The sequence below is a fragment of the Ambystoma mexicanum genome, chromosome 12 (genome assembly GCF_040938575.1).
Source record: "Ambystoma mexicanum isolate Mex_15411 chromosome 12, UKY_AmexF1_1, whole genome shotgun sequence".
Taxonomy (NCBI): domain Eukaryota; kingdom Metazoa; phylum Chordata; class Amphibia; order Caudata; family Ambystomatidae; genus Ambystoma; species Ambystoma mexicanum.
The window spans coordinates 293550094-293570006 of NC_090936.1; the positions used below are offsets into that span (position 1 = coordinate 293550094).

The 19913-nt window shown below is 46.3% G+C and overlaps 1 protein-coding gene across 7 annotated transcripts in view; it reads right to left on the minus strand.

Annotated features, from left to right (window-relative positions):
• The window catches only part of C2CD5 (C2 calcium dependent domain containing 5), a 2654621-nt gene that overhangs the window by 1016662 nt on the left and 1618046 nt on the right, over positions 1–19913 (minus strand). The gene's annotated exons all lie outside the window — the stretch shown is intronic.

The following is a 19913-nucleotide window of genomic DNA, read 5'->3' on the forward strand; positions in this document are numbered from 1 at the left end:
GGCAATTACGGATTATACACACCTGACTTCCATCACACCTCCCCACACTGATAAAAGGCAGAGCACGAAAGCACACTGTGACCGAGGCAAACCACATGAGGAAACAGCAGTTCCAAAAAGGCTGTTTAATACAAGGAGAAAGAAGGCGAGACCAGAGAGAGTCGCAAGGAAGGAAGTACATGTGACCTCTAACAACTGTTACTTTCGTGAGCCTTGGAAAGTATGAAACCAAAGACCAGGAACTAAGGCTGATCAAACCTGCACAGTGTTTCTGAAGGTACCCGGGGCTCTCCCGCTTCGATAACCAAGGCGGGAAGGAGCGGTTGCCGCTGTGGTACTGTCCTTGGCTCCAACAACAAAGCAGCGTCAGAAAAAACAGCACTGCAGTTAGTCGGAGAGACTGATACCAAACCAGCTTGTATTTTGGACCAAGGTTGCATAGCAGCAACCATGCACAAAGAGAACAGTGTGTAAGAGGTTTGCAAAGAGTGACGCAGATATAAGTGGAGACCAAAGGAGTAGTTGAACTTGATAATTGAACTTTGGGAGGTCAAGAAAAGAGTGGTTCGCTGACACATGCGTGCTCATTTACAGTCTCTGTTTGGTATCCAACTGACGCTGAGTGTGAGTGTTAAGATGGATTTCTGAATTCCAACCTGGTGGGTAGAGGTTCAGAAGGCCAACCTAGTTTCTTGGAACATGGTAACCTTCTGGACAAGCCAGACCAATCAAGGTAGCATTGGCGGCGGTCAAAACTAGGTCTCAGGAGGGGTGAGGGTGACTGAAAGACCTCAATGAGCACACAGAGTAAAGGACACTTACAAATCACACCCAGTCAGGTGTATATATATATTAAAACTACATATACATTTATTTCAAGGCCTTTGAGTTTCAACACACAGATACAATCACAGTAATACTTCAAAGCCAACACAATCCTATCAATATAGATATATACAAGACCAATAGGGCCTAAAGGGTTACTGCACGAAAGGGGTCCACAACCTATAAAAGGGAAGAAAGCAGGTAGTGCAAATAGTCTTTAGGCCCTTCTGCATCAAACACAATCCTAACTGAAAGGAAGTCCAATCCCTAAGATGAGGGGAGCCTAGTGCTCAAATGTACTTGCGAAGCTGGCGCACACGGTAGTGCAGATGGGCGAAACAGGGTCTTTTGTAGGGGCTGTAGCATCTCAGGAAGGCAGGTGAGGTGATGCAGAATAGGTTCCCACTATTCGAGGCGGGTCAGCCTTGAAGGCAGAGCAGTTTCCAAGAGTTGGGAATAGTTTGCTAGTTCGCACTAGCAGTGGAAAGGAGAGGTGCCCTCAGGGGCCAGTTGTGCGTAAAAATGGATGGATGCACTAGGGGCCACCGGTAAGGGTTGCAATTACCCACCGACCCCCAGGGCACTCCGGACCAAACTTCAGCAGTCAAGTCCACTTCAGTTGCAGGTTCAAATTTAGCAGTCTCGTGGCTCTGCGGCTTTCAGCGACAAAGTTAAAGCGTTGATTCCCAAACGGGACAGTGGCGATTTCTCCGCTCCTGGTGGATAGATCAGGCCAGTCCCACTGTATAAGGCTTCAGTGCACAGAGAAGCAGAGCTGCAATGAGTTTGTAAAGTTTGTCACCACTGCTGGGGGACACGATAACCACGTGTACTCCGGTTCGGATGCTCTCTCTTTACTCCAGACCTGGGAAAGCCAAGTGTACGAAATTCATTGTGAGAGTGCCGTGAACACAGAGCTTATGGGGTACCAAGTTTCAAGGGCCTCCTCTAAACTGCAGCGGTATCAGGGCAAAGGTCCTGCGCAAGCTGGTCAGCCCACTGGTTGGCCCAGGGACACTTCAGAGAAGGCTTACTTGCAGGTTCTGATGAAGGTGCCGAGAATAGTTGGTCCCACAATTCCAATGGGTCGAAGTGTCTTCGCAGACCTTCTAGGACGACCAGATGCAGAGGGGCCCAGCTGGACGACAGCAAACTTAGGGTGCCAAACCTTCGAGTGGGTCACCAGCGGTTCCTCGACTTGGCTTCATAGTTTCAGGATACTTGGATCCTAGCCTTCGTTCAGTGAGAACTCCAGAGATCGACCTGGTCTCTTATCCAAAAACTCCTTCGTGCCAAAACCAAGAGGACCCAATGGGAGATCTGCTCACATAATGGCATACCATACGTGGACCAATCATGGACCACTGTGGTCCAAGGCATTCACAGCACACCAATCTCTCTGGCACCCAGGATGTGTATTGGAACCAGACAGTCCAGCCCACGTCCTGGAAGCACACACACAAGGCGTGCAGAAGCATGCAAAAGCTTGGCGTTTTGCGGGAGAATGCATGCCCAAATAAGGAATGACCCGGGTCGGCTCGACCTGGGGAAGATGAAGGGGCAAGATGGCCAAAGGACAGGACAAAGAACCTTGTGGCATGGCCATTTTGGAGCCAGACCACCTTATTGTGAGAAACGTGGTAACTGTGATTTACCTGCCTGGAAAGGGTTAAAAATACATGAAAAGATAAGCTGCTACCAGCCCTGTCCAAGGCTCATCTGCACCTCTCCTAAAAAATCCATCAAGAGTATCTAGGGCCATTAGAAATGACAGGAAGACACAAGTGCACTGTACTGTAAGGTACATTGTGCACTTGCTACATGTTGCAGAAAAGTTGCAACATTGACAAGGACTAAGGGAAACACAGTCTCCCAGCACTGACTGTCTTTACGGGCATGTCAGTTTCCCCATAACAAAGTGAGCGAAAAGCCCAGGGGAGTGCAGCAGAAGGTTGTGCACCTCTGGTAAAGTCAGACTATGGTGTTTAGACAAAGCAGAAAGTTGGTTAAATATTCTGGACAACCCATCAGCATTGCTATGTTGGACACCTGGCATATGCTCAATAGTGAAGTCAAAGCACTGAAGGTATATGGACCACCTGAGCAACTTTGGATTCTCTCCCTTCATGTTCATTAGCCACTTTAAGGGCTTATGGTCAGTTTGCACAGTGAAGTAGGTCCATAGAGGTAGGCCCTCAGCTTCCATAGGGCCCACACAACAGAGAAACATTATTACTCTACTGTGGACCATCTGAGCTCTCTGTCCTTAAGCTGGCGACTAATGAATCCAATAGGGTGTTCCTTACCCTTGTCATCTACTTGTGATAGTACAGCTCCTATCCCAGAGGCGCAATAAAAGGTATTTTATTAAGGCAGACCAATCCCTAAGATGAGGGGAGCTTAGTGCTCAAATGTACTTGCGAAGTTGGCGCACGCGGTAGTGCAGATGGGCGAAACAGGGTCTTTTGTAGGGGCTGTACAAGATCAGGAAGGCAGGTGAGGTGATGCAGAATAGGTTCCTACCTACTATTCGAGGAGGGTCTCCCCTTGCAGGCAGTGTAGGTTACAAGAGTTGGGAATAGTTTGCTAGTTCGCACTAGCAGTGGAAAGGAGAGGGGCTCTCAGGGGCCACTCTTGCATAAAAATGGATGGAGGCGCTAGGGGCCACCGGTAAGGGTTGCAATTATTCACCGACCCCTGGCGCACTCCGGACCAAACTTCGGCAGTCAAGTCCACTTTGGTTGTAGGTTCAAACGCAGCAATCTCGCGGCATTGTGATTTTCAGCGACGAAGTTACAGCATTGATTCCTAAACAAGACAGTGGCGATTTCTCCGCTCCTGGTGGATGGATCAGGCCAGTTCCGCTGTAACAGGCTTCATGGCACAGAAGAGCAGAGCTGCAATGAGTTTGCAAAGTTTGTCACCACGGCGGGGCGACACAGTAACCAAGTGTACTCTGGTTCGGGCACTCTCTCTTTACTCCAGATCTGGGAACGCCAAGTATACAAAATTCGGTGTGAGTGTGCAGTGAACACAGAGCTTAAGGGGTACCAAGTTTCAAGGGCCTCCTAGAAACGGCAGCAGTATCAGGGCAAAGGTCCTGCGCAAGCTGGTCAGCCCACTGGTTGGCCCAGGGACACTTCCGAGAAGGCTTACTTGCAGGTTTTGATGAAGGTGCCGAGAATAGTTGGTCCCACTGTTGCAATGGGTCAAAGCGTCTTCGCAGAACTTCTAGGACGACCAGATGTGGAGGGGTCCAGCAGTACGACAGCAGGCTCAGGGTGCCAAACCTTTCAGTGGGTCACCAGTGGTTCCTCGACTCGGCTTCTTAGTTTCAGGATACTTGGATCCTATCCTTCGTTCAGTGAGAACTCTATAGATCGACCCGATATGGGTGTTTGGAGCCCTCTCTTATCCAAAATCTCCTTTGGGCAAAACAAAGAGGACCCAATGGAAGATCTGCTCACATACAGGCATAACATACGTGGACCAATCATGGACCACGGTGGTTCCAGGCATTCACAGCACACCAGACTCTCTGGCACCCACGATGTGTATTGGAACCAGATAGTCCAGCCCACATCCTTGAAGCACACACACGAGGCATGTAGAAGCCTGCGAAAGCTTGGCGTTCGCAGGACAATGCATGCCCAAATAAGGACTGATTCGGGTCGGCACGACCTGTGGAAGGTGAAGGGGCAAGATGGCCAAAGGACAGCACAAAGAACCTTGTGGAATGGCCATTTTGGAGCAAGGCCACCTATTTGTGCCAAACGCGGTAACCGCGGTTTACCTGGCAGGATAGGGTTAAAAATACATGAAAAGATAAGCTGCCACCAGCCCTGTCCAAGGCACATCTTCACCTCTCCTAAAAAATCCGTCAAGAGTATCTAGGGCCATTAGAAATGACAGGAAAACCTAAGTGCACTGTACTGTAAGGTCCATTGTGCACTTGCTACATGTTGCAGAAAAGTTGCAACATTGACAAGGACTAAGGGAAACACAGTCTCCCAGCACTGACTGTCTTTACGGGCATGTCAGTTTCCCCATAACAAAGTGAGCGAAAAGCCCAGGGGAGTGCAGCAGAGGGCTGTGCTCCTCTGGTAAAGTCAGACTATGGTGTTTAGACGAAGCAAAAAGTTGGGGGGTACACAACTTGAGGGAAAATTACACATGAAATGGAAATCTTTCCTAACAGTGAGAAAAAGGATTATTGAGATCCAAGTGGTCATGCAACGGGTCAAGCTAAACTCTGTGCACATTCAAATGTCTTAAATAGTTTAAAGTACGACACAATTGGTCCGAGCCCTGAGCCTGAGGGAAACGAATCGAATGAATGAAAGGGATCTGAGCCCGGCTGAGGGGGATCCGGGTTGAACCAAGAGTCACCTGAGAAATAATTATCTGAATAGAGTTTGAAAGGGATCTGAGCCCGGCTGAGGGGGATAAAGGGTGAACACTCAAATTGAATACTGGAAAAGGAAAAGAAAATGTTTGTGGTGTTTTTGTATACCAGACCCTCTGAGTAAAGATACTTGCAAGAAGTAAAGTGGCTTGGACACAGAAGGTCTTGAACTGTGAAAATCGAACTGTATCTTTGTGCCGTAGAAGCCAGAGTGTGTGCTTTGCTCAAGTGAACCACCTTCTCCCGTGCTGAAAACGTGGGAAAAGGAGGCCAATGGCCCGAACATCCTGACTTATCATTTTGTGAACACTTCTTTCTTTTTCATGAACATTCCCCCACATTATTTGTAAATTAATAGTAAGGATTGGCAATAGTTTTTTTAGTATAGACCCTTTTAATTTGACAAGACTCCACTATGACGGCATTATTATTATTTGATGGTCATAGCTTGCTCCCATCTATAGATATAGATTTAGATAGGTGTTTATCACACCTTTGTGGAAGTTCAATAAACACCCTTGAACTGTGGTCACTTGTGTCGGTCTTGATGTGGATACCATGCCTTCCTTACACCTCTCGCTCTGACTTCTTGTTACTGCACTTGCATGATTCGAATGACTAGGACCATTTGGTTTTCTTCATCCATGGTCCCCTTTTTTGTCTTGTTGCACCTTGAAACACCTTTGCTGTAAAGGCGCATTATAAATACTCAATAAATAAAAAAATAAAAAATAAGCGATGCAATCTTTCCTCCTTAGAGGGATGAGGAGGTGGCTAAAAATCAGGCAACACTATATTTTGAACTAAGTGGAATTCCAATACCACCTTTAGTAAGAAAGGACATGCCCTTAAAACCACTTTAGTCTTAAAAAAGGTAGTAAAGGGTGGTTTGGAGAGCTTGAAGTTCACTGACTCTGCAGGCTGATGTAATCACTGTCACAAAAATAGTCTTAAGGGTTAACATTGCGAGTGGGCAAGAATGTAAGGGTTCAAAAGGTGCCCCCATCAGGTACCCCAACACCATATTCAAGTCCCAAGCCAGTACAATGGGACCCGGAGGAAAAACGTTTGTTAGTCCCTTTGAGAACTGAATTACTATAGGGACTTTGAAAAGGGAACCCTCATCCAGCGAACGCTTATAAATGGAAAGCACAGTCAAATAACCCTTTGCCATGGAGAACTGAAGCACTTGTACGACCAGATGTAAAAAAAAATCAATACTCTTATATCTGCACCAGCTGCAAAATGTATTCCAACGACAGCAAGTTAAAATAAAGTGGGTGATTCCCTTCTTTCAATTGTGGCTCGGGTAACGTAACTATATAACACAAAATATTCCACCATTGAGCTTTCCTGAATTTCCTACTTAGTAAAATTGATTCTGTATGGTCTGGTATCTTAACCTGATAGCCGTTCGACATGTCTGGTATGACAGCCAAAAACAGAACACACAAAACAAAAATGAATAGTCTGTACAACCAATTATTTATGAATGCAAATTGTAACTGAGTTTTATTTACACATTCTAATAATCACAAAATTAAATCAATAACAATTAAGACATTAAACAACATAATATCAAGGGACAGTACCCTGGAGAAGTAAACTGAAAAGAAAAGAGAGAATAAAAGACCAGAACGTTTTGGTTAGCCTTAATCTTTACCAAGTCTCACTTGATACAAGATTAGTGCCTGAATAAATAAGAAACAAGGGATTTATGAAAGAAGACTAGAACATACTTCTTAATTTGAAGTGGAAAAGGTACAGGTATATTTAGTTCCTTGTTTTGCAATGGTTCTCAATTGTATATTACTTGTACAATGTATTTCTGTTCACATCCCATCACTCAGGATGTTTTTGACTATACAAAAAATTTTTTTTGATTTTATAGAGTTCACTTAATACAAAGGGTCTGCGGCAGCGATACAGAGATTTTGTTGCTGACCTTCCGGCAGAAAGCAACACCTCCATTACATCTTACGTAAGGTCCCAATTTTTGTATTTTATACTTTCAGAAAACGGGCGTGAAGATTCAGAGTACTTATTTCTGGATGAAGGAGACCCTCACCTCCCTCCTGCGAGAGTAAATTCTCTCTTTGGGGAAGACGAATTAGAGGGAAGAAGGCCATCCGAAGAAGTCCCCCGTATCACTTTCTCCTAGCCCAATCTGGAGCAATTATGATCATGGATTTCCCAAACTTCCTCAACCTCCTGATGACACGAGGAATGACGGGGACTGGTGGAAATTTGCATAGAAGGGGAAATCCCCAGTCCACTATGAATGTGTCCCCTAGAGCTCCCCTCTGAGGAAATTCCCTGGAGCAGAATAAGTTGCACTTCCAGTTGACACTGGATGCAAACAGATCCACCTGAGGGGTTCCCCAAAGGGCGAAGATCTCTATAAGGACTTCCTGAGCCAACTCCCACTCGTGGGAGATCGTGCTCTTCCTGCCAGAGCGTCCGCCGCTATGATTTCTTCTCCGGCTAGGTGAACTGCCAGTAGAGATTTGTTCTCTTAGGGCCCAAAACCAGAGCTGCATGGCTTTTCTACAAAGAGGTTATACGTCTACACCCTCTCTCTTGTTGAGGTAGTACATGGTTGTTAGGGAGAATTCTCATTTATGGCTAATTTCCCTCACCTAGTGAGTCCCCAGCAGCTTTGCTGGACTTCTGGAGTTTATTCTTTTCCACTTGGTAAGAGTGAGAGCTTTTCCCCCACTCTTACCTGGGTTTTGCTATGTGTTTCTACCTGTTTTTGTGATTGTGGACTCTGAAATACACCACTTCAGTAGTCCCCTTCTTTGTGGGTGTCACACCGCACCTTCAGTGCTGTGGCACAGGGTTGTCTTTGAGACTTCCCTCGACTCCATTTCTGAGGCTACTACTGTCCCCCAGAAAAGGGAAAAGTTACCATTAACTTTACTTAGTCAATCTACCACAGATCCAGTACACCCCATCTTCCATGAAGTACTGGAAAGGGTTAACTCGTATCCCTTTTTATCTGTACCTCCTAGAGCATTGTTTCGCTCTTTTAACATTTAGATTTGGCTGGTGGCAGTGGTATCTACCCTAACTTTTCTACCACGATTATATTAGATAAACATGGTACTGTTCTTGGCTATTATATTAGCCTCGAACATAAACCCGCTTGACCAAATCGTCTTTCTTTTGGCTCTGGTTGGGTTTATTCGACATTTCTTTTTGTTGAAGTCCTTCTTGTGTTTTACTTTGCGCGGCAAACAAGGTTCGCCTTCTTTGTTCACTGTCTTTTGGCGGGCTTCTGCCCAGAAGCCCTCCTCAAGGCGCCTGGGTGTCTAGGTGGGCTGACCGTGAGGGAGGGGTGTAGTCACCCCCTGCACAGGGTATCCTAGGAAACACAAGTCGCACTTTGTCATGATTGGCCAGGGTAGTTGTCCGGGCTGGACAACCCCCCTGCTGGGTGATTGACATCCAGGCTGCGTGAATGGGGGTTTTTCGCATAAAAGGCAGGTCTCTTGGGCTAGAAGTCAGAGAGTAGCCACTGGAACTACAAGGAACCGAAGAGAAGCAGAGAGAACGATGGCTGCTGCAACTACCCCGTCCCGGTGAAGCCCTGCTTCAGTCCTGAGCTATCTGCCGTTCAACGACTCAGCGATGATCCAGTCCGGAGTCTTCTTCCCTTGAGCTTGGTGGCGATAACCAGCTCATCTTCTACAGCCAGAGGATCCTCTTCCGTGGTTGAAATCGCTGCACACTGCTGTAGTGGTCCGGATAGCCACCTGAAGAGCCTCTCCTGTTTTTAAGGAGCGCACCATTTATTCCGTGTCACTGCTGCCGGCCTCATCCCTGTGTGGTGCAGACCCCCTTCAGACGTCCTCCTTATCGACGAAGCTCCAGGAATCGTGGGTCTGCGGGAAACCAACAGGAACAACTGCCAGGGCACCAGCTGCACCATTGGAACAAGGTACTGTGTTCTGTTGAGGAAACTGGGTGAATCCCTTTTTCTTAATTTCCAAGGATTGACCTTGTCTTCCCTCCTTCTTATAACTTTTGCTTCCGAACATTGACAATATCGAAGTACTTTTGGCTCTGTTGAATTGTGAACTGTTAGACTGTGTGATCTTCGGCAACTGGCCCCGGTGTCTTTCGACCCTGGCTCCGGCCCTTTGACTTTTGAACTCCTGTCTCTGAGCGTTTCTTGATTCTGCCTGCCTAACCAAAATATTGCCTGTGATTTTTGCCTCCAACTCCCTCTGGGTAGCTCAGGTGCTTAGTGTGTTTTTGCCCCGGTAGCATTTCATGTCACGGATACGAGTTTGTTTAGTAGACTGAACTGTCAAAAAGTGATCGCAATCGTATCCGCGGTAACGTGTTTTTGTGCCTAACACCGGTTAATTCCACCACAGGGTACTTACCTTGAGACTTACTGTACAAAGTGAATTGGTTAGTTGTAGTATATTTAACGTGTGGTTTTTATTGAAGTTTAATAGAAGTGTTGTGTTTATAACGAATGGTTTAAAAATAAATGTAATTATATTTTTCTACCTGAAACCTTGAGTCAGTGTTTGCTTGAGTCCCAGTAATTGCGGTCACTTTGTGTAATCTCTGCTACTGCTCATATACTCTTGAGATAGGCCTGGCTGCTCCGCCACTGCTACCACTATGACATAGTAGTGCGGGCTTGTACAAAGGTAAAACTTGTATCACCACCTGTAGTCTTAATTGTGTGTAGTGGTCCCTAAGGTCACTGCACAGGATTCTGCCTAACAATGGTCACTGTATTGTCCGTCATGAAGAGGTCAGTTATCCCGTTCACAGAAGGCAGAAAAGCCAACAGCTCCAATCTGACTACTCTTAGCTCTAAAAGGTTGATGTGAAGTTGGACTTTGACGGAGACCAATGACAGCTGATTGAAAGGTCGTTTATGTAGGCTCCCCACCCTCTGAGGGAGGCATCTGTCCCAATTGTCATTGCTGGTTTTGGTTGCCAAAAAGGTTCTCCTTTCATCATGTTCTGCCAACAGGCCCACCACAGGAAATCCTGTGCAACCTTGTTCGGGACATGAAGAAGGTCTGTCATTCTGCCGGAAGACTGAGACCACTCGGATCTGAGGGCCCAATGAAAGGACCTAATTCTCAAACGGGCTTCTAGCACCAGGAAAATGCAGGACACCATGAGGCAGAGCAACCTTGGAAAGTCGAAGGTCGGAAGAGACTGGGCACTCTGAAACTTTCAGACTATCTGCGAACGATGATGAGCCCTCAACTCGGGTGTCTAGTCTTTATCCCTGAGGACGAATCCAGGACCGTTAAAGTTTCTGTAATGGTGTCAAGTGGGACTTCTTGAAATTTAGGGAGAAGCCCACCCTGTGGAGTGTTAGGCAGAATCCTGTGCAGTTCCCTTGGGGACCACTGCAAGAAGATTAGGACTACAGGAGTAAGCAGTAAACCCAATTGGTAGCAGTCTGCACCACCCAGATTTACCTGGTAGCTGTGGCTGAGCAGTCAGACCTCTGTCAAGAAGAGTAGGGCAGTATACAGAGGATACACAATAGGGCTAAAAACAATAGAGCAAGCAAACACTGACCAGAGCTTGGTATCAAAAGTATATCATTATTTATTTAACACACACTTTAGGAAATACACTAGCACTATTAATCAAAGCAAGTTCAAACACAATCGGAAAAGTATACACACCTCCCTTAAGAGTTATTAGACAAGTCTAAGTCAAAACACCACTATTTGTAAAAACAGATGCAAGCGCGTAACTTAGATGGCACTCCAATAATTAAGTTAAAGGGAGAGAAAAAGGCAGGTCATGAAAATAAAACAGTTCCCAACACTTTTCTAAGACCAAAACAAGTTAGTGAAGGCAGAGTCTACTGTAGAGCCAAAGTTCATAGGCCAGGTCCACTTTAAATGAAGCAAGGTGAAATGTGCCAAGATCACAGAGTTAGAAATGCATTCAAGTCTTTGTAAAAATGTTCAAAAGAGGTTGGGTTGATTCTGAAGGTAAAGTTAGAAGGTCTGGGGGCCAACCCAGTTGGAAAGCCAAGGATTTAAGGGTCACCTTTAGCAAACCATAGAAAGGGAGGCCAGGTGGAACACAGTACCTTTAAAGTTGAGGAAGCTCCAGCGGTGGCAGTTGTTCCTGGCAGCGGGTGCAGTTCGTGGTTTCAACCAGGGGAAGAGAGGACCTCATCGAGGAGGAAACGTGGAGTCGTTGCACTGCAAAGGGAAAAGACCAGCCGCGGAGTTCGTCGGTTAAAAGGTGTGTTCCTTTTATTCGCGGTCACAGTGGTGAGGCTTGGCTATCCGGCCACCGGCGTGCTTGGCACAGGCGATTTGACCAAGAGACGTCCTGGAAGGCGAAATGGCGAACTGGTTGATCCCACCAGCTCAGAGGAAGAAGACTTTCAGCAGAAGATCTTCTCTTGTCATCGGGAAAGTGGTCAGGTCGTTGCAGCAGGGCTCCACCGGTGGTATCGTCGTTGCAGATGGCTCAGCTTCTCCCCTCTTCGGATTTCTTAGGTCCTGTGGCGACTTCTGAAGTTCCAGTCCCAAAAGCCCTGCTTTTATGCAGAAAAACCCCCATTCAACAGCCTAGCTGTCACTCATACATGCTAAGTGGTGAGCCGGGCGGCTCACAACTGGGCCAATCAGAACAGAGTGCGACTTGAGTTGCTAAGGCAACACAGTCCAGGGTGCCCATTCCCCCACCCACACATCCTGTGGAACCCAGACAGAGTGGCACCAGTTGGAGGGCTTCTGTGGAGAAGCCCGCCAAAAAGTGGAACAAAGGGCCCGACCTTGGTTGGAGTTACAGAGACGGACACGAACGCGATTTAAAAAAAGACTTCTGGCGAAACGACCCAACCGGTCATTTTATATTAGATAAATAAACCGGCGGTATCTTTAACATTGCACCAAAAAGTGGTGCGTTTAAAATCAATGGGAAAATCCCATAGGAAATATTCCGGTGGAATATTTTGCATGGTAACCACTGCCACCAGCCAGAAACTCGACAAGGGGGGACTGGACAGTACCCCTTGGAAACAGACCCAGGGGAAATCGAATTAACCCTTTCCAGTACTTCCACAATATGATGGTTTGTACTGGTTCTGTTCACAATTTTGGACTAGTAAAGTCAATGGTGACTTTACATGCCCTGGGAGACAGTAGTCAGTCCCAGGGTATGGAGTCTATGTTTGGGGGTCACTATGACACCCCTGTGTTACTGTACTGAGGGTGCTGTGTAACACACATACCAAAAACACATGAAGCCCTATGGAGTAAAAAAAAACATAGCCCATAAGCACACAATAAGTCAAAGACACCTCAAATCATGCCTAAGAGTGGGAGGAAAAGAGTCTCACTCTTAGCAGGAGAAAAAAAACAAACCCCAAAAATCCAGCAAAGCTGCTGGGGGACTCACTAGGTTTGGGAAATTAGCCTTATAAGAGAATTCTCCCTAACAGTGGCAAGTATGACTGAGATGATCCAAAGCCTGTTCGGGAGAACAAGCTCAGATCAGCCAATCGTCCAGGTAGGGGTAGATTAGAATTCCTTCCCTACTTAGACTTGCTGCTACCACCACCATGAGCTTGGTGAAGTCCCTCGGGCAAATGTGAGCCTGAATGGCAGTACCCGAAACTGGCAGTGAGAACCGTGAACCGAAGGTACTTTCTGGGCCTCGTTAGGAGTGTGCCGGTCCAGTAACAACAGTGCCGGTAAGCCTACTGGCACCATTGTTAACGGATTGGCACACTCCGAGTCTGTGGGCGGCTACCGTCCCACCCGTCAGGTCTGACCTGGCCTGCGGGATGGCAGCTGCTCGCAGACTTTCACTGAATAACCGGCACCATTAATAATGGTGCTGGTGCTTTCGCCATTCCCATTGAGTCCTATAGTCCTATAGGACTCAATGGGAATGGGGATTAACGATTTTCCGGCGCCTGACTTCCAGGTACACCAGGGTCATAATCCCCCGGTGTTTCTGTGAAGCCAGTCGCTGGAAAAATTCACAAGTCCTGCAGCAGCCTGCCGGTTTTACCGGCATGGCTACTGCCGGACTTGTAATGAAGCCCTCTGTGTTTCTGATGAACTGGTATATGAAAGTAAGCATCCTGAAGGTCCAATGACACCAACCAATCCTTTAGTCGAAGGGCCTGAAGGATGTGCGAAAGAGTTACCATCTTGAACTTGCCTAGATGGGCCGCAGTCCTTTATCCTTCTTGGGAATTAGAAAACAAGGGAATACCAAACTTGATTGCTCTCCCCTGGAGGTACCAACTCTATTGCAGCTTTCTCCAATAGGGTAAAGATCTCCTGTAGGAAAATCAAATCCTTCAAGGATTGGGGGTTTTCTTAAGAAGGGGAGGCAGTAGCCTGCAGTGACCAGTCATCAGAGGTTATGCCCTGCCAATCCTCCAAATGCTGAGTCAGCCTGCCACCCACCGCAGTCCTGTGAACAAAGGACTCAAAAGGGTTTTGGGTTTGTTGCTGAAGCTGAGGGCAAAGAAGCAGAGGCTGAGAGAGAAGTTTTTCCTCCTCATCCTCTTGAACCACGGGTAGCTCTTTTTTGTCCCTTTTGTGCAAACTTCCCTCTTCCTCTAGCAATTGAGGAGTAGAAATAAAAAGGTTGACCCCTGCAGCCATGGGAAGACCCCTGAGATGGTTGATAGTGGTGTATCGCTGCACCCCGCGACTTAGCTGCAGCCTTGGGTGCCTGTAATTTGTCTAGGCTCCTATCAGCCTTGGAGCCGAAAAGCTGGGGTCCATCAAATAGCATGTCCAATAGTCTTGACTGAACGTCAGGTGGGAAACCTGATGTCCTTATTTTGATGAATCTGACAAATTTGTCCCTTCACAAGTCCTTTGGAATATATCTATTCCTTAACTGAGGCCACACAGGGATGCACAGAACTGCAACCAACATGCTAGTTGTTTTCTATAACCCAACAGCTATCAGATCATAAAAAAGCAAAGATGGACAAATACTATGTTGCTGTGGTAGCAGTAGAAGGAGTAGTAGCAGTGACAGCAGACCGATACAAGTAAGTAGTTCTGTGAAGACAGACAAAAAAAAAAAAGAAAAAGGAAGCAGAGAAACCACTAACGAACGAGCATCCGGGAGAAAACTGGAAAAACCTGACATCCAAAGCGGGTGGCTTGAGCAGTGGGAAGTAAGCAGACCAACGAACACCAAAAACCCATTTGCTGTCTGTCAGCTCATGCAGCATTAAAAAGGCATTCAGAGGAGTTTCTGAGCAGCCTAATGCCTTTTCGGAACTGGAGCCGCCTACCGTCTTACCGGGACAGTGTTCACACGCTGTTCAAGTGGAGACACCAAAGTGATGAAAGCGTTCCCGAAGAACGCATTCGTAGCTGAGAGCACCACAAGTGTTATAGTCCAAGGTTGGTGCAGAGACAGTGGCGGTTTCCACTGTGCGGGATACGCATATGTACAAAACCGACCGCAGCATCCATTAGAGCCGGGAGAGCAGCCTCTGGGCTGGAGAAACACTTGCGGTCACCCTGCGAGTCCGGGTTTACAAACTGTGGAGACAGACATAAACAATCACAGACGCTGCCACTCCGCTTCGGGACACAGCCGACAACTCCGCTACAGGATCAAGGGGAAAACCAGCAAACCCAAGGTTTTATCAGCTGGTTTCAGCAGTGTCAAGCAGACACACAAGTAAAACCATCTTGGAAACGACTCTGTAGCAGCCGTCCAAAGAGCCGATATACCATACCCCAATAGACCTGTTGCTAAAGAAACAGGTACTGGTTGGGGAGCGGGGGATATTGTATAACTGAACACAAATTGGTGAAACGAATGGAAGTAAAGATGACTCTAATCATTGGAAAGTGGTTGGTAAAGAGAGCAGAAGAGTAAAGCCACTTTACCAGAGAAACCAATAAAGAAACAGACATGATGTATACACCTTGCCTCTATATGGAAAGAGAATAAGAGCCATTCTTCCTCATTCCAGTGGTGTTGCGAAGTAAAGTAAAGTAGGCAATATGTTACACCAATAGTAAACGGAGTCTGCCAGAGACTGGAAAACATTGTTTACGTGATTATTCACAATTTGGAAAGACCAGGGGATGTGGATTGTCCCCCTTGGCATTTTTTGTACCAACCACCAGAGGAAGGAAGTCACTACCCCAACAGCAGTCCAAGAAAACTTCACTGAGTTGGTGGCATTATTTTAGAACATTATTTTGTATTAACATGAATTGTCTTTGTCAAGATGCTTTATGGCAACAACCTCGTACTTCTTAAGATATACAACACTTCGGCAGCAGTTTTTATATGGATCTTGCTTCAGCAATGAAAGTTCATCAAGATAATTTAACACCACTTCACAGCCCTTCATCAACTTCTAGTTGGTTTACTCCCATGCCTTGCCTACTACTTCAAAGTTCGCTGTTCAGGTATACTCCCAGGCCCAACAGCTTTGCAGTGTACATGACTTTCCAACATCAGGTTTTAAATCATTCTTCAGGGAGGGCAATATTCACATTGGTGCTTTTTAGCACTCTTTTGTACCTTCCAAAACCTCTGCAAGTTATGCTCCTCTCCTTATGAATAACCTTTTCGAGAAGGGCAGGCTTCTTGCCACTTTTGTTTCCCCACTGCTTTATTAACCAAACATTGACAAGGATATGGTTTTGTACGGTTTCTTCCTTGGCTCTGGCAATGTGTGTTTATACCAGCTTTTATAATGTACTTCTTTAGTTATGGGCAGTAAGCTTTACAACATTTGGAACAGTAATTTGTCCCCTCCTATGACAATGGCAATATCTGTGGGCTTTAAATAGCCTTGCTGTTACTTTCTTTTGGCTTTGGTAATAGTTGTCTGCATTAGGTTCTAGGAGTATTGCCCCGTCTCGTTTGAGTTCTAAATACACTTGCATGCCTAAAGACACAGTCATTTGGTTTTGCAATGTAATGTTTTCTCCAGTTTCTGATAGTTTGATATTCAAATTTGCCTTCAGTGTTAATTTCACACATATGTGATCGTTTTCTAATCTGAAAACCCCTGTATCGAGCATGTGAGTGGTCACGGAGCGCTCAGTGTCATTTCAGTTGGTGAGTACACTGGGTGAGATGTGCGAGTCCGATTCCCTCGCTGCTCACAGATAATTCGCTTCAGTGGCCCTCACGATCCGTCAATCTGCTAATTTCAGTCTGGCGATGTTATGACCAGTAGTCAGGGTACTTTATAAAGGATACTCAGATAGTTAGCTGTGATCTTCAGGTTTCATCAAAAGGAGATAGGAAGTACAGTACTAGGGAAACCCACTGGCTCCCACCACCCAGGCTACATCATTACCAACTGCCCTGGGTGGAATCTCATACACTCAGCATTCCAGTCAGTCATACTCCAAGCATTCCAATTATGACCTCACAACTGCAGAAACACAGCATGCATTCAGGAAGAGGGATAAAGCAGATAATAAACATATAACAAGAATACCATTCCTAACACATCCCTTCCTTCCATTTAACGAGACACACAACAACACACCTCCCTCCCTCCCTTCCTTCCTTCCTTCCTTCCTTCCTTCCTTCCTTCCTTCCTTCCTTCCTTCCTTCCTTCCTTCCTTCCTTCCTTCCTTCCACACAACGGACACATACCTCAAAACACGCGCTCAACCCAATTCCAAATACAAGAAATGGTACTCAAACAGGCGTAACTAACCCGCTGGCAGAAGGACCACAGCAACACAACTACCATCCCAAACCAACAAAACACCTTCCGCTCAACGCTGCCATTGGGGAGCCTAAAGTCTGCCCTGTTCGAGCACTGCCCGCCCCTCTGGGAGACCAAATACACAACCAGAAACCCTTCCAAAAAACACTGACCACCTTTTATCCACCAGTGCCACTGATAGATCTTTGGGCTGCCAACCCAAAGCACAAACGGTCACTATATGGACTGGCAGGCAGTCCCACTGCACCAAAATTAGAAAACTAACTTCCAGATGCAATCAATCCAAGAAGATCGGACAGGAACAACTGGGACACACAACCCACACACACTTAGCATGCATACCCAGACCCAAATGCACTAGACACAGGAAGGGAGGTGTTAGGAATGGTATTCCTAACAGGCGCCAACGGCACCACTTGCACACACAACTTCCTTTGCTCCGAAGGCTCTATGGTGCTCGCCTGTCATCAGAGAGAGCCTTGGGGGAAGAAAGCTTTCTGCGCTTTTTCTTCCCGCTACAGAGCCTCTGCAAAACAGGTTTTCAGAGGGCAAGCTTCCCTCTCTCACGCTTCACTCTGAATGACCTCTGCAATGAAGGCTTTTGGAGGCAAAGACCCCCTCAGGACTTGATTTTTGGTCTTGCACAGCTTTTTGTTCCCAATAATATTCTTTAAAGGAATATCACATGAATCAATCATAAGACTGGATTGTATAGAGGCATACAGTTCTTTAGAGTTTGAATTGGTATTATTTACAGACTTATTTTCTTTTTTTATTTGGTTTGGCTGCATCAAACAACCTTTCAAATTTACATTATGTTAATACAAAATGAAATAAAAAAACATTTAAATCGGTTCACAGATACTTCATTAAAAAAACAATAACAATTGCTACTTAATTAAACAACAATAAAACAGATTCCAAAAGGTTATTACAACATTCCTACACAAGAAAAAAAAGAAAATCAAGTGTAATTTATGATCCATGTCTACAAGAAATGAAAATTCATTCAAATATTAAAGACTTTCTAAAATAACACATTCCACAGTTCTTTAATTCTTAGTCGTTCCTACAAAAGTAATTTCATCATTGTTCAGATCCAAATCTAGCAAATAGTTCATAGTGGCATACCCTAATGTTCTCGAACGTAAATGAAAGAAGTGTTGCCACACCCTTTCTTCATCCATATTTATGGAATGATAAAAAAAAATCATGAAATATTTAGATCGCAATTATTTCTATTTATCTCACTCCACCATTATATACTTTAAGGTTTTGGTTATACCATGACAAAAGCGACATAATTGCCTTTGAGGTGAAAGGGAATGCCATTTCCCTATTACCTCTCGTGTTTTCCATAGATTTAGTCTTAAGCGCAGGAGGCCTGAATGATGCTGTTTGTCAGGAAACTGTAACAAATATGGTTCCATCGAGCCATAACATTTACAGGCAAATGGATTTTTTTTTAATACACTATAATGGCCACGGCTTTCTCTTGTCCTAATCCAGTCTATTTCCCATATGTTTTTCTTTGCCAAATCTGGGTTTTGTAAAAGAATCTCCTCTGAGATACAAGCATCGTAACATGATCTCCTGGGATTTGGACCTCCAATCAGTTATAAACACATCATTAGAATTTCTAACATATTTGGACAACGTAGTCAGAATATTAGATTTCTTATTCGCAAGTAAACATTTCCGATACAGCATACATACTTTCCATAAGTAATGGGCATATAGGGAGATCAAGCCCAGTTCATGTCTGACCGCACAATCGGAACAGAGGGAGGTAACTTTAGGATTGTTTTCCAATAAGTGCCCTCCATTTTGTTCCAATAAAAATTGGATTTTAACGGCTTTGTTTCTGCTTCATATGTTAAAATTGGGATGACCTTTTGCTTATAATAAGTCAAAATTGAAGCAACAGAAAATGTGCCATATTTGCTATCAATGATTCGAGATTGTGATGAAGCTGTATTTAGTTTCATCTTCAAGCTTGTTTCATAGGGCAAATCCCTCGGATGGTTGTTTATGTTGACCCCCAGATATATATCAGATGGTACTGTTAGTAATTCTGAATTATCTAAACACTTGGTGTTTTTGAAATTGTGTTGTTTCGGGGGCGTGGCTAGGCACCACGCCATGCGGCTGTGTTTGCCCTGAGCTCTGCATCAAGGTGCCCAAGTCTAGCAATATTGCGGCTTTAAAACAGAACTTTGTGCCCGATTTTCATTCCCAGGGCGAAACTGAAGGAGTGCCTATGGTGATTGCAGGTTTTTGGAGCTAACGCACCACGAATTCAGAACTTTTCTGGTGGCACAGCACGGAGGGGACGGAGAAGAAAATGGCAGCATGCGCCAACGTTAGCGACCGTTGGTATTTACTGTCACCGGCCGCACTGCACTGATGCCACAACCTCATCGGCTTGATCTTTTGGTTGTGCGGCACGCGAGAGAGTATCCTGCTGCCCCTCCCCCGGGGCTGTGTGGGGCCCACGGGGCTCACCTGGAGTGGAGCGTCTCGCTGCCTGGTGGCTGAGGAGGGGGGGCGGAACAGCGGCCTGAGTGCCCACTGCCTGACGGTGTTCCCCGGGACTGTAGCGGGCAGATCCCCCTGTCGCTGCTGTTGGAGCAGAGGCGGCGGAGCGTGAGGAGCATTGGGGCGCCGGGGCGTGTGTGAGGACTCTGCCCTGCCGGCTCCCGCCCGATGGACATCTGCCTCTGGGCGCCCGTTCGGGGCGGCGCAGGAACCTGTTGGCTGCTCGGAGCGACAGAGGGAGCCTCGGCGCTTCCCGGTGCAGACCTCTGGGGCCTGCGGGGCTCGAGTGGGGCAGAGATCCCCGCTGCCCCACACCTGTGAAGAAGGTGGGGAGCAAGGGTCTAGGCGTCCGCTACCCGCGGCATCTGGGGCTGCGGTGCTCGGACCTCTTAGTCGCCGGGCTGGAGCTCGGGAGGTGGAGCACTGGGGGCACTGGGGCGC